Raw genomic sequence first — 12,568 nt, 5'->3', positions numbered from 1 at the left:
GCTTAGAAGTTCGGGGGGAAAAAAAAAAAACAATACACTCTTAGCCTTCCTTCTTAGCTCTCCTTCTGTATTTAGGCAGAGACTTTTTCAGAGTTTCCAGTGTTGCGAAACAGAAGACAGAAGAAAACAAATCCACTTTGACTACACAGAAGTGCCAACCAGAAAAAAAAGCCACAAAAGCTTGTATAAATACATGCACGTCCCGAAAACCAGATGCACCTATCAAAGCATTGTTTAAAGTTTGCCCGAGTTGTTGTCCAACTGAACTCTCTGTACTTGCTGCTAAGAACAATTTTACTCAAAGTAATAACCAGGATTCAAACCAAGTAAGAAATAATGAACTTGGTTTTAATTGGTTTGCAAGAAACCCAATTTGCAAAGGCTACCCTTAGCCAGCTATTGAATATACAAGTTGATAGAGCCCAGAAGGCACTGTGATGAGTGACTTAAGTGCAGGCACCCTACATTTTATGAATGTGAAATCTGCAAGAATTGCTTTTATTTATCTTACTAAAAGCATTTCTTGAAAGGGCTGGAAAAATTTATTTCAGATGGATTCTTCAGCTGAGAACAAAGTTGTATTTATTATAATTATGCACTCTCCAGCGCGGCCTGCCTTGCTGAGAAAGAACATTAAATTCAGCTGCGCACGAACTCACGGAAGTGACCTTTTGAATGAAAATGCTGCAGCAAGAGACTTGCGGAGCGTTCTCACTAAATAATAACCTACTGTCTGCGACTTGCAGATTAGTGCTCAGACCACTGATTTCAGCTGCTACTTACACAGGCACAAGTCCACATGAGGTCAATGAGCTGAGAATAAATGGTGTTTACTGCAGGCTACAGTATGGAGAACTGTATTGGGAAACTATTTCAGAGCCTCCAGTCCCATACAGTTTTGTGAACTTTTGTTAACTGCCCTGCAGCAGCATAACCTTGCAAGGCACTTTAGAGAGGTCTTTTTTTCTGCAGGACACCCACCACCTCATTTAAATAAGAGGATCAAAGGTGGTATTGACACAAACTGAACAAGCTCTGGCTTTAATGAGAGCAACAAATGCAAGGATGAACACCCACCACCCACACACCACCCTGCTCCCTCTTTGCAGGAGGGCATGAGGATTCTCTGAAAGGCTTCTGCTGCACGGAATGCCCAAGAACTTGGGGACTAGGAAATCAAACTAGAGGGTTTGTTTCATCACCTAAACAAAAGCTTTGATGTAAAGTAGCAAGCCACGTGCTTGTTTGGAAACGGAGGATGTCTTTTTAGTGCACAAATATAAAAAGTCCTCCTTAGACACACATCCTACTCTTTGCAGAAAGGTTGGGTATTACAAAAAGTATCCCATCCTGTAAAGAACTCAGAACAGATGTCCCAGGCTTTCCAGCTGCTGGTAGTCAAATTTCCTGTTTGCCAAAAAAGCAAGGCAAGCTTGCGTGCTGATGGCCACGTCTCAGGGGCATTCAGAAGCCGCTTACTCTGCCTGCCCAGCCCAACACCGTCCCACGATGGACAGGACCTGCCGGTAACCTGCTCCGGGTTCCTCTCCAAGGTACGCACGGCAGGCCCTCATGTTCATGGTCACCCACGATACGCGGTTCAACGGACTAGACAAGACACTACCCTCTTCTAAGCATCCGAGGATTTTTCAAGCCACCCACAGGTTTTTGCAGCTACCCACACAGTCTGAGCCGCCAGCTTGGGCCCTGTGCCCCCTTGGCAGATTCTGTGTTTGCACGTGAGGAAGCTCGCCCTCATCTCACAGCGCTGCTCACTCAACCTGCCGGTTTAGTCCCAAGCCTGCGGTGCTGTTGCCTCCAAGGGGCAATACGATACAAGATATGCAACTTCTTGACTTCACTACAGAACCAGTTAACCCAGAGTTGCAAAGAAGGGAAAGCTCCCACTTGGACTACCCGTTTCTACGCAGCAAACGCGGCACACACAACTTGTGAGGTGCACGAAAGTTTGCTCCTCGTGTGTCTTCACATGCTGATTATTTACAGTAATGCTTTCCAGACAAGTAGAAGAATAGACTCCACTCAAGTACAGAAGAAGCCAAGAACAATAAAACTATCTCAACAATTAGGTAAAGTTTCACCATAGTACTTGAGGGCATTGAAAACCTTTGGACCGAAACCTTGCAGAACAAAACCAGGAGTTTCTTGGTTAACAATTAATAATTTAGACTTGAAGACTATCATCCAGACCTCCAGCTGAAGAGAGAAATTACACAGTATTTATACACCTGGTACCACACAATCTCCCAGTATTTTAAAACAACAAAACATAGTTCATGGTTCATTCACCATTTTAATGTCCCCATTTTAGATGAGAAATGTGAAATTACTTTCTTAATATCATGTGGTAAGCCACGATCAGAACGGAAGAGTTCTTGCAAAAAGTACTTGTGTGTCAAAGGAAGGACTGGGGAGGCCACTGTGGCTTTTAAAAATCGTTATTTTTTATAATATTTATAAATTTACAATCAAAAAAAAAACCCACCAACAACTAAACCCAAGAAGTTTCCTTTGAAAACTTGGGGGGTTTTGCCATCATTTACCTTTGCACTAATCCTTCGGGTTAAGTAACCTATCAAAACTTCATCCTCAAGAGCCCCCACCACTGCAGAATATACAAGATGCCTGCAGTCAGGATGGGAAAGAAGCCACAAACACAGAAACAGTGTAAGACCTGTAAGCGAGCAAGTTAGTGGGTTGAACCAGATAAGAGCAGTATTTTTAAAGCCTATTTCTTTAATTAAAGACATTAGTTAAAAGCATAAACAAGTTTTACCTTGCACCCTGTCCTGAAGGAAAGGGCCTTCAGAAGAACTGTTGGCAGGCAGTGTCTGTGCGAGAGAAGAGCCACTGACAGAAAGAGCTCTCATAGCAAGGGTACAAATAATCAAAACCTAGGGTCAGTCATTGATGAGTCTGTCCCGACTTGTAAAATACCACTAGAACTTAAGGTTTCCAGATTTGTAAAACGAACAATTTCTGTACTAACAGCATCGTAATGGCCACATCAACAGTAGCAGCTCACTCAGGCCTCAGATTACTCTCAGGCGGTGGTTTCACGGACACAAATTTAGATTGGATATCAGGAAGAAGTTCTTCACGGAGAGGGTGGTGAGGCACTGGAACAGGTTGCCCAGAGAAGCTGTGGATGCCCCATCCCTGGAAGTGTCCAAGGCCAGGCTGGAGGAGGCTTTGAGCAACCTGGTCTAGTGGAAGGGGTCCCTGCCCATGGCAGGGGGGGTGGAACTGGATGATCTTTAAGGTCCCTTCCAAACCCAACCATTCTGTGATTCTATCAAATACATTCTCCATTTGCTTGGTTCCCAAAGATTAAGATGCAAGTGGCACAGCACCAAACCAGGCCACTGTGAACATCTTGTCTCAGCAGATCTCTACATTCTCAAGACAAAGCCAAAATGTTCATTGTTTACACAGACAAATTTAGTCCTGTTTTATTAGGACACTGAATATATTTTAAACCCTTGACTGTGCTGCTAAAATCTTTGAGAGTAGGATCATAGCCGGAAGAGGTCTGGTTACACACTGCTAGATAACATGACACAGACAAGAAGGCATCAGTGCCACCCTTTCTGTTTCCCAAAGTTTATCTGCTGCGTTAAAGATTGTGGGGAAAAAAGGGAGATTTGTCTCTGCTTCATCCATGCAAGGAATTCGGCAAGCCCTTCCACTTCGTATCAGCCTGAAGTTAACATGCCAGCAAAGGTGAAATAAGGCAATGGATTTGTCTGGTCCCTTAATCTAGAATTTTCCTGGCACAATGCTTCTCAATAAATAGATAGCATGATGAAAATAAAGGAGGACTGCTTCCTCAACTAGTCCCTCTAGAGAAAGCAGACTGGAAAACGATACTGTGAAGGGCAAAATCACTCCAGACTTCCCAAATTAATCTTTTAATGCCAGGATGATCCTTGGACTTTGCAGTCAAGGGACAGGCCCAAGAGCATGAAATCATGGAATCACAGAATGGTTTGGATTGGAAGGGACCTTAAAGATCATCTAGTTCCAACCCCGCTGTCATGGGCAGGGACACCCTCCACTAGACCAGCTTGCTCAAAGCCTCATCCAGCCTGGAGGATGAGGTCTGAGGAGAAGGAAACTCCTGACTTGTTTCCACAGCCTAAGAGTTCTTGGCGGATTACTGTGATCACATACTCTGGGAAGTACAGAGATAGAAAGACAGAGCAGAAGAGCAAGAAACTCAGTAAAACAAGCTGCAAACATGAGAGTGATACCTACTAATCAAGTACGAGAGATGCAAAAAATTCCTAATAAGATGGGTAGGAAAAAGGAGCAAAACAATGAGAAAAGAGAAAACAATACAGATAGAGAAGGAGAAGAAAATAAATCAACAGCTCTTATTTTTGACACAGCAATTTAAGACAGGCTTTGTCGGAGCCCAAGTGCCAGTAAATGGAGACCATCAGCCACAATAGAGGTCTGCAAGCCTGTTCTATCTCAGCTTCAGATCACAGGAGCCTGGAGAGTCAAACACAAGCTGCTTGTGAAGTTTGCTGCTTCTAAAAAAACAGAAGTCAAAATAATGACAAGGTAGTTTGAAAACAACACAATACACATGCAACCCTCCTGCTCCTCTTCAGCGTTCACTGTTTGAAAAGCGGTCTGCCAACAAATGAGACAACCAGCAAGGGAAGGAGGAATTCATCACACAGACCCAGACATGAGTCATGACCTTCACATGCGTTCAGGTAGCAGCATTAAGTGCTTTCCAAGCACAGAGTAAAGGTCTTTCAGATCGTATCTGAAAAGCCTTTCCTCCCCCCCAAGAAGGGAGGGAGCACTTTCAGTAATTTTCCCAATACGTAATTAATACACAGGATGAGATGAAGTCAGGCCAGTATCATGGCCTTGAAGATATGCTGCCTTCTTAAAAGGCTTTCTCCAGCCTTTACAACACCGCTGTACAATGCCCACTGCCTCCTCCAGCCCTTCCCCTACCTCCTAACTTAGGCTGGCCCCAGCCACTGTTAATCCTTTCATTCCACACCAGTCAAGTCCCAGTTCTTGTTTAGCTCAGCCAGAAAGCTCCAAAAGGTGCTTTTACAGCAAGCTGCTAGCTCCGTGGGACCGATTCCCTGCCCACAACTAATGGAATGGATGCCACAGGGGATATTTTATGCAACAGACCGGCCTAAGGCAGAGGACATGCAGCTTCCATGGCTTGCTGTTGGCCATCATCCACCACCTGGGATTTACAGAGGATCCCACAGAGAGAGAGGTTTAAAAACACCCATGCAACTAGAGTACTTGACCTGCTGGTCATACCTGTGCGCTAGGACACGAGAGGAAAGAGGGAATCGGTTCTGCTCACTAAAGAGCCTCCGCACTGTCTGCTGGCATTCCACGGATGTTCGAGTTTCCTGCCAGCTTCCAACATTCAACACCTTTTACACAGGGAAAGCTCAAGGTGGCTGGTGAGATTCCTGGCAAAACACACTCCCCATAACTGTTTCTACAGCTTATCAGCCTCTTCCCCTGCCATTTGCTGTTCAGCCAGCGGGAGACAAAAAAGAAAAACAGAAGTAGTTCTGTAAGCACCGGAGCTCCGTAAAGCTGACCTCCCATCAATTTGTTCCGCTGGGCTGATTGATGGACTTCGCAGGCTAGCAAACCGTGAGCTCCAGTTGAAGATTTTCCAGAAGTTAGGGCATGTATCTAGTCAGTCAATCACGAACTCGCACATTTCAGTACTTAATAAGCTCACAACTGTAGCTTCTCACTAAGCAGTGCTTCCCTCTTGGGTTGGTTTTTTTGTTTTTTTTTAAGGTCTCTCTGTGCCTCTATGTTTTCAGGAATTCTGTTGAAATCTTATGCATCTTTGAAGTCTCTCCCTATCAAATTGGCTTCAAGTTGGCCAGTAGCTTCAAAATTAATTAATGGGGAGACAGACACTGATAAATGCATAAAGCTTACCTCCTTCTGTGAACTATCTTCTTTGCATTAACAAAATCCGTCTTCCTGCTAAAGTCACCCTCTGTCCCACTCCAGGACTTCTGGCAAATCAGTATCTTGACAAGGTCCCTCAGCCTCAAGTAGAGCAAAGACATGGTTTGCTTTTGCTTTGATCACGATCTTTCCCAGATCCCAAAAAAAAAAAAAAAAAAAATTCAAACCAAACCAAACAAACCACCATAAAACCCACCATAAAACTGCTTGAGTTGCCTCTGAAATGTCTATCACTGCTTTGTGCACACCAGAACCAGAGATGAAATAAAAACATACTAGAAGTAACAAGCTTCCACCGCAGAGTAATGCATAGGATTAAAGGGGCAAGACGAAGGGAGAATCTTCTTTACAGCCAGCAGATCTTTTTTTTTCTTTCCTCTGCTAGTCCTAAGGACCACACTCAGGATCCTGAGGTCTTGAACCAGTATGAGAAAAGGAAAGGTCCCTGTTCTCCCTTCCTCCCTAAACCCAGCACGCTACAGCTCATCGGTATGGGTAGCTGCTTGCCATACCCACCTACACCTCTGCAAGCCATTAGCAGCAAGAGGCCAGCAGCGATTTAAATGGAAAAAGCTCTGTCCCCTGATGCCCTGGGGACTTCTTCCATGCTCGAGCAGTCTCTTGCTAGGAAGCTGCCAGCGTGCCCTCAGCGGTTGGATCTGCTGTACAGTATGCTGGCGTAAAAGTGCCTGGGAAGGAGGAAAAGTCAAGGAACAGCACCTGAATCTCCTACACAACCCAGCACTCTCATCCTTTTTTCTCTTGCCGGCTTGGGCTGACCTCGAACGATGCTGGGTGGATGGATCCTGGCTCAGTGGAGGAAACCTGCAAACCAACAGTACCACAGGATGCCTCCACGCAAAGTCTTTCCTTCCTATTTGCAGGTGTTGGGCCCAGCAGGCCAGGGAGCACTGGCCACCCTGGCATTAAATGGTTCGGTCTGCTGCATCAATCTGCCAGCATCACCTCACTGTGCACCCAGCAAGCCCCCTTGTGCAAAGCACTCCGTGAGGGTTTCACAAGCCATGGCAGAGACTTATAGCGGTCATCTACAAATAATACTGGGGGCAGCGATTCCATTGATAATCACATCATTAGGGGAGAACCAAGCTCCTCCTTGTCCAAGCAGATAAACAGCAGGTCTCTGCAGCACCTTGAGCCTTCCTCTGCAGTCAAACAGTATCCGTGGAATCATAGAAAAGCATAATTTATGACTGCCACACCAACATGCCTTTTGTCACAGGCAAGGTATGGGCATATGAGAGAACAAGCTTGCCAGGCAGCTATTATTTCAGGCGTGTTAGCTACGTGCACTGTTCACAGCCTTGGCCACGCAGGCAATCGACTGTCAGAGCTCCACTGCCACAGCACCCAGGTGTTGGCACCTCAAAACCTATCTTCCTAGCTGTGGGTTTTCTAATCACACAAGAGAGCAGAGGGAAGGAAGGACCCGACTTCCTCATCAGCATCTCTCCGTGAAGTCATCCAGGAGTACCGTTCCACACTCCATGCTCGAAGGCACAGACCAGAACCTTGCACAATCAGGCTCTCCCACAACATGCAACGAGCATCTCTGCCCTACCACGGCTAACGGCCCTGCCTCAGAGACTGCTTTTGAGATGTCTCTGACATGCTGAGTCCTTTTCCCCACAAGAACAGCAGCACAACCCTGGCAGGAGCAGCTTGCCCAGCCGTCTCGGATTCATGAACCCCCCTGGAACAAATGCAAGACAGGAGCGTGTACAGCCATAAAGTCACCAGTTAAATGCATTAATAGGCTAAGAAGATTCCTATGCAGCTAACCGGAAAGGGCACATTCTTACCCTGTACCCTGTAAAACAGGGCAGCTCAGATTAGAGGAATATCCCCAAACACAGTACCAAATATGCACATTGTCAGGAGGCAGAACAAAAGGCCACGTGTAGCTCAGTGTCACTAAAACTGCAGGACATGCCTGACAAGGAGACGCTTGCACAGGCACAGCCGCGACCAAAGGGCACAGCACAGACAACACTGGATGGAGAAGTAGGCCAGATGATCACTAGCCCATCACTAGCTTTTTGCCACAAGCTAACGCCTGTTCAACCCTGCCAGTCCTCCCAGTATGACTTAGGCAAAAGGAAAAAGTGGGCGCCTTGCATTTACATGTTTTCAGATCACAAAGAAACACAAACTGTTACCTGCGTTAACGCTTTTTTAATACCACAGACAGACAAAGGCGAACTTCAGTGTAACACTGGGCTGAGAGTGCTATATAAGGGCACAGTTCCCACTTTTGCAGGCAGAAAAGCAGCTGCTGAAGATGCTGAGGGGAGCAGCACTTCTAGGAATGAAAGCGAGGGGTCCACGGGTGTTTTTAGCCAGGGCTGAGTAACTGCGGTTGAAATGTAGGCAAACACTGAGCGATCCCTCTGTCTCACTAGAAGGGCCGATGGTGGTATCACCACCTTGAGCTGGATCCGTGTCCTCGGGGACAGTCAGTGCTGGATGTTGCCGCTGACCAGACGAGACTGACCTGGCCTGACCCTGCAAGGATGGAAAAATCCCCAACCATATCAAAATAACTCTGGCAGATGAAACCTTCCAAGTTCCCCCGCAGCACAGCACAACTCCACAAAAGCCGCCCAAGTTTATTCTTAAGGTAGTGTCATATTTTTGGTAATTAATATTTGGAGGGTGGAAGGGAAATTCTCGGGAAGGCAGTGACAGATCCCAGGTACAGAGTTTTTTTGACTATCCTGACGAAAACCGCCTCAACTCCTGCCCAGGATGCATCAGATACTTTCAGGCCAGGCTTTCCATCTGCTAGGCAGCTGCAGAGATATGAGGAGAAATTCTTACAGCATTGTGTGTAATTGTGAGGGCAACTCACACACACACCAACTTTCATTAGTGGGAAAGCATACTATACAGATGAGACACCGGTGTTCACGGTGGCATAATCAGCACGGTACGAGCGGTCCTTAATCCACACCGCACAGTTATTTAGAGGTTCCCGTCCTGTGCAAGTACAGGACGTACTTTGATCTCTGCTGCCTCCTGCCAAAACTGTGGAAATTAGCAAGCCAAAAACCAAGAGTCACAAAGCTATGATGGCAGACAAAATGTATCCTACGGTTACACAAGAAGCTCTCCTCTTGAAGGACCCCCATGCATTTCAGGAGACATAGAAGGGCGGTTACAACTTATTACCCTTACTTTAATCATAAAATTTGCCTTAAATTCACAGATGAGATGGGCCTCTCTTACACAAGGAGGATTAAAACTTTGTTGTTCAGTTCACAAACTACCTGAAGCGATGCTCTGAAAGGGCCCAAATGCAGGCAAACTCTTGGATGAAGCGCGGTAGCTCCACGCTGGTGCAGTCAGAGCTGTGGTCACAGCTAGAGCACAGCCCTGGACAGAAACTCTGTGTTACGGGGGTGTTAGCCACAGCGACAGTCACGCTGAGTTCTTCCTTAAAGCAAGGATCCGTCCTCTTTGTCACATATGATGAATCATCCCTCAAGTCACAGTACTTCAAGCAAACTCTTTAATTTGGGATGAAATCGGTCTTTAAGGGCGTGCTTCTGTCAGATTTTGGCTCAAAACCACCTTATTAGAGAAAGACAGATTCCGCAGACTTGTCACATAGTTAACATTCACTTAAATCTCTTGTTTTTAAAGAAAACAACAGTTGAGAAAACTATGTGATAATTAAGCTGCAGGCGTGGGAAGCAGACAGATAGTTAAGGCGGTCAAATAACCTTTACTCTGTCCTGTAGAGACAAACTACAATAGAAAAATGGTTAATGTTCGAAGTTTTTCATTACAAGTTTGATCAAGTTCATTTTAAAAGATACTGATTTGTTATTTCCTCACTTCCTCATCCCTCAAACTGAGAGGGGAGCGCCCAGCTGAGGTGTGCAGTTAAGGCTACACATTTACAGTCGCAACTGAACGTGGCTAGATTTCTTCATCCAGTGACGTTTATCCTGATTTCATTACATAACAGCAATATTTTTGCCTGTAATCTACTGATAAATGCTTCAGCTCCAGTTAACAGTTCTGTGCTCAAGTGAAACTGAGATAAATAGTCATGGAGGCTGTTCAACAACTTGGACTCAGGATGGTGATGAGCTAATTATCTTCAATCCCCTCCATCCAACCATCCCAAACAAGTCTTAGTTAAAAGAAAGGTCTTTGAAGAACCTAGACAGCCTGGACTTAATTCAACCTGAAAAATCAGACCCTCCTGCAGAGTACAGTGTGTTCTGGGGAATGTTTGTTCAGTGCGGCTAGGCAGTACAGCTCCACCTCCTGAATTATTTAGAGGACACATTTCCTGCAGCACCTCCCAGCCTCAGACCACCAGGTCTGCGGGACGGTTTTTCCAGGTGAGGAGGCATGGATCCTGAACAAGCAGCTCTCCCGGACAGCAAAATCAAGTGGGGCATGGAAAATGACTGCAAGGAGGATGGAAGCAGGCAGCAGGCACAAGAGGCAGCGAGGGCAGAAATGGTCTGGAGAGGACAAGAGGCAAACGCTGTCAGGGTTTCAGCTAACGCAGGAACCCTTGGGGCGGCGATCTTCCAAGAGCAGCACTGCCCCGCTGCAACTTCTCTCTACAAGCGCCATCAGCTCTGAGGAAATCAGGCTCTAAGGCAACACCAAAGCAGACCAAGTTTTGTTACACGCTCATTTTTGAGATCCTACATTACCACTGACATTTCTGAGTGGGTAGCTGTCAATCTCTAGTATGCAGCGAGATAATACCAGCCTTTTGACAGACAGAGTCTACTTTTAAGATCTAAAATAAACTACGAGTTTTATATAGACAAACTATGAAAAGAAAGTGAGTAAAAGATGCAACCGTATCTAAGTGCTGTGAAGGAAACGCCAAAGCTCCTTTCCCCCGCTCTCATGTATTGTACTGCTCTAGACGGTGCTTTAGAATTATTTCTGGCGCGCTGACTGGAGAGGATATCCACCAGTCATGTGTGCAACTATTCCACAAGCAACCAAGCTGTATGATTGCTTCCACGCCCTCCTCCTTCTTCCTTTCCTCCTTCTCTACTTCCTATTCCTTTCCTCTGCCAGCTCCCTGACTAACGTATAAGCTGTACGAGGCAGGGAGCATCTTCCACACTCTTCAAAGCAGGTATGGCATTTTTATTAGCGTGTATAGGGTTGAAGACTTACACAGCTTCCGTACAGATAATCCTACCACCTGACCACTGCTCGCAGCTGGAATACCGCAACAACCGGAGAGCAAAACGGACCTGAGATGTGCTTATATACGCTTAGTTTATGTATCTCAACTTGCAGATGAGACGGAGCAGGCACTAGGACTTCATCCGTTAAAGGCAGTTGAGACTAAGTGGAAAACACACGGTTCCACACATTCCTGCACCTGGCTCCCTAGGGCCGCAACACCCAAACTGTAACCTCGGTGTGGCTGAAGGAGATTTGGGATGGCACTACCGACAGGGACCTACACAGCTTTTAAAGTAGATCTGGTGCTCTCAGCACCCTGAAAAGAAGGAAGAAATTCAAAAGGTGGATAACACCTGTAGTCGTAGACAAACTCCTTACCTCCTCCTCATGCAGAAGCATTGGGAAGTATGCTAATGGACCCCTTCCAGAAGGGACACTCCCCACCTGCACCCCTGTGACATTAAGCACTCTGCAATCTGTGACCTACTTTTAAAGATCAGCATCTCACTGGCTCAGACCTTCAACAAATGCAAACTACAATTTGTACCTTTTAAGTAACACACCATATAAAAACAGAAGTCATATTCGATCTATGTTTTACTTAGGGCGAAAAAGACATCTTGACCCCACAAACAGTAAGATCCAGGCCGTGCACAGGTTGCTTGGCCTAGGTACAGGCCCCTCCAAGTGACATGGAGCACACAGGCCAAGGTGGGAGAGGTTTACAGGCACCTACACCGGGGACCCAAGAACAGCACCAGAGATCAGAACAGGCAGGAAACAGAGGAGAGACGAAGAGTAGACTTCATTGAAACCCTTTCCAGGCATGAAGAAGGTAGTAAGCAGGTGGTCAAAGCCTACAAAGACAAGACCTGTTTCCCCTCATCCCAGTCGAAACATGGGCCCTCTTCCTTCCCTCTGCACAGAGGCTCCCACCAAACCTCCCCACCACATTCCCTGCTGCGGGAAGACCCGGCCTGTGCAGCACCACGCAACTCCCAGTTCCCAGCCAACCCAGGTCCACTGGCCAGCTGCCCCACGGCCACCCTTCCGCTCATCCCAAACCTCCTCCCGCCCTGTGCCCTCACAGGCCACCTTCTTCCCTGTTGTCACCCCGGAACACCTCTGTCAGCAGGCCCCTGCCAGCTCACGCCTCCTGCCCCCACTGCAGCCCCTTCCCCATAACGCCCAGTCACCCACGGGGACCCTTCCTCCACACCCCATAGCCCCCTGCCATACTGAGCACCCCCAAGGGGCACTGCCACCCATACCTATATCCCCACAACACCTCTCCATCTGCACAAGCGCCCCCAAACTCCGGTCTCTGCATTTCCTCCAGCTCCAGTTAGGCCAAGGGGGTCCCCTA

This window comes from Eurypyga helias, unplaced genomic scaffold (assembly GCF_000690775.1).
Source record: "Eurypyga helias isolate BGI_N326 unplaced genomic scaffold, ASM69077v1 scaffold15895, whole genome shotgun sequence".
NCBI lineage: Eukaryota > Metazoa > Chordata > Aves > Eurypygiformes > Eurypygidae > Eurypyga > Eurypyga helias.
This window is presented reverse-complemented; position numbering follows the sequence as displayed.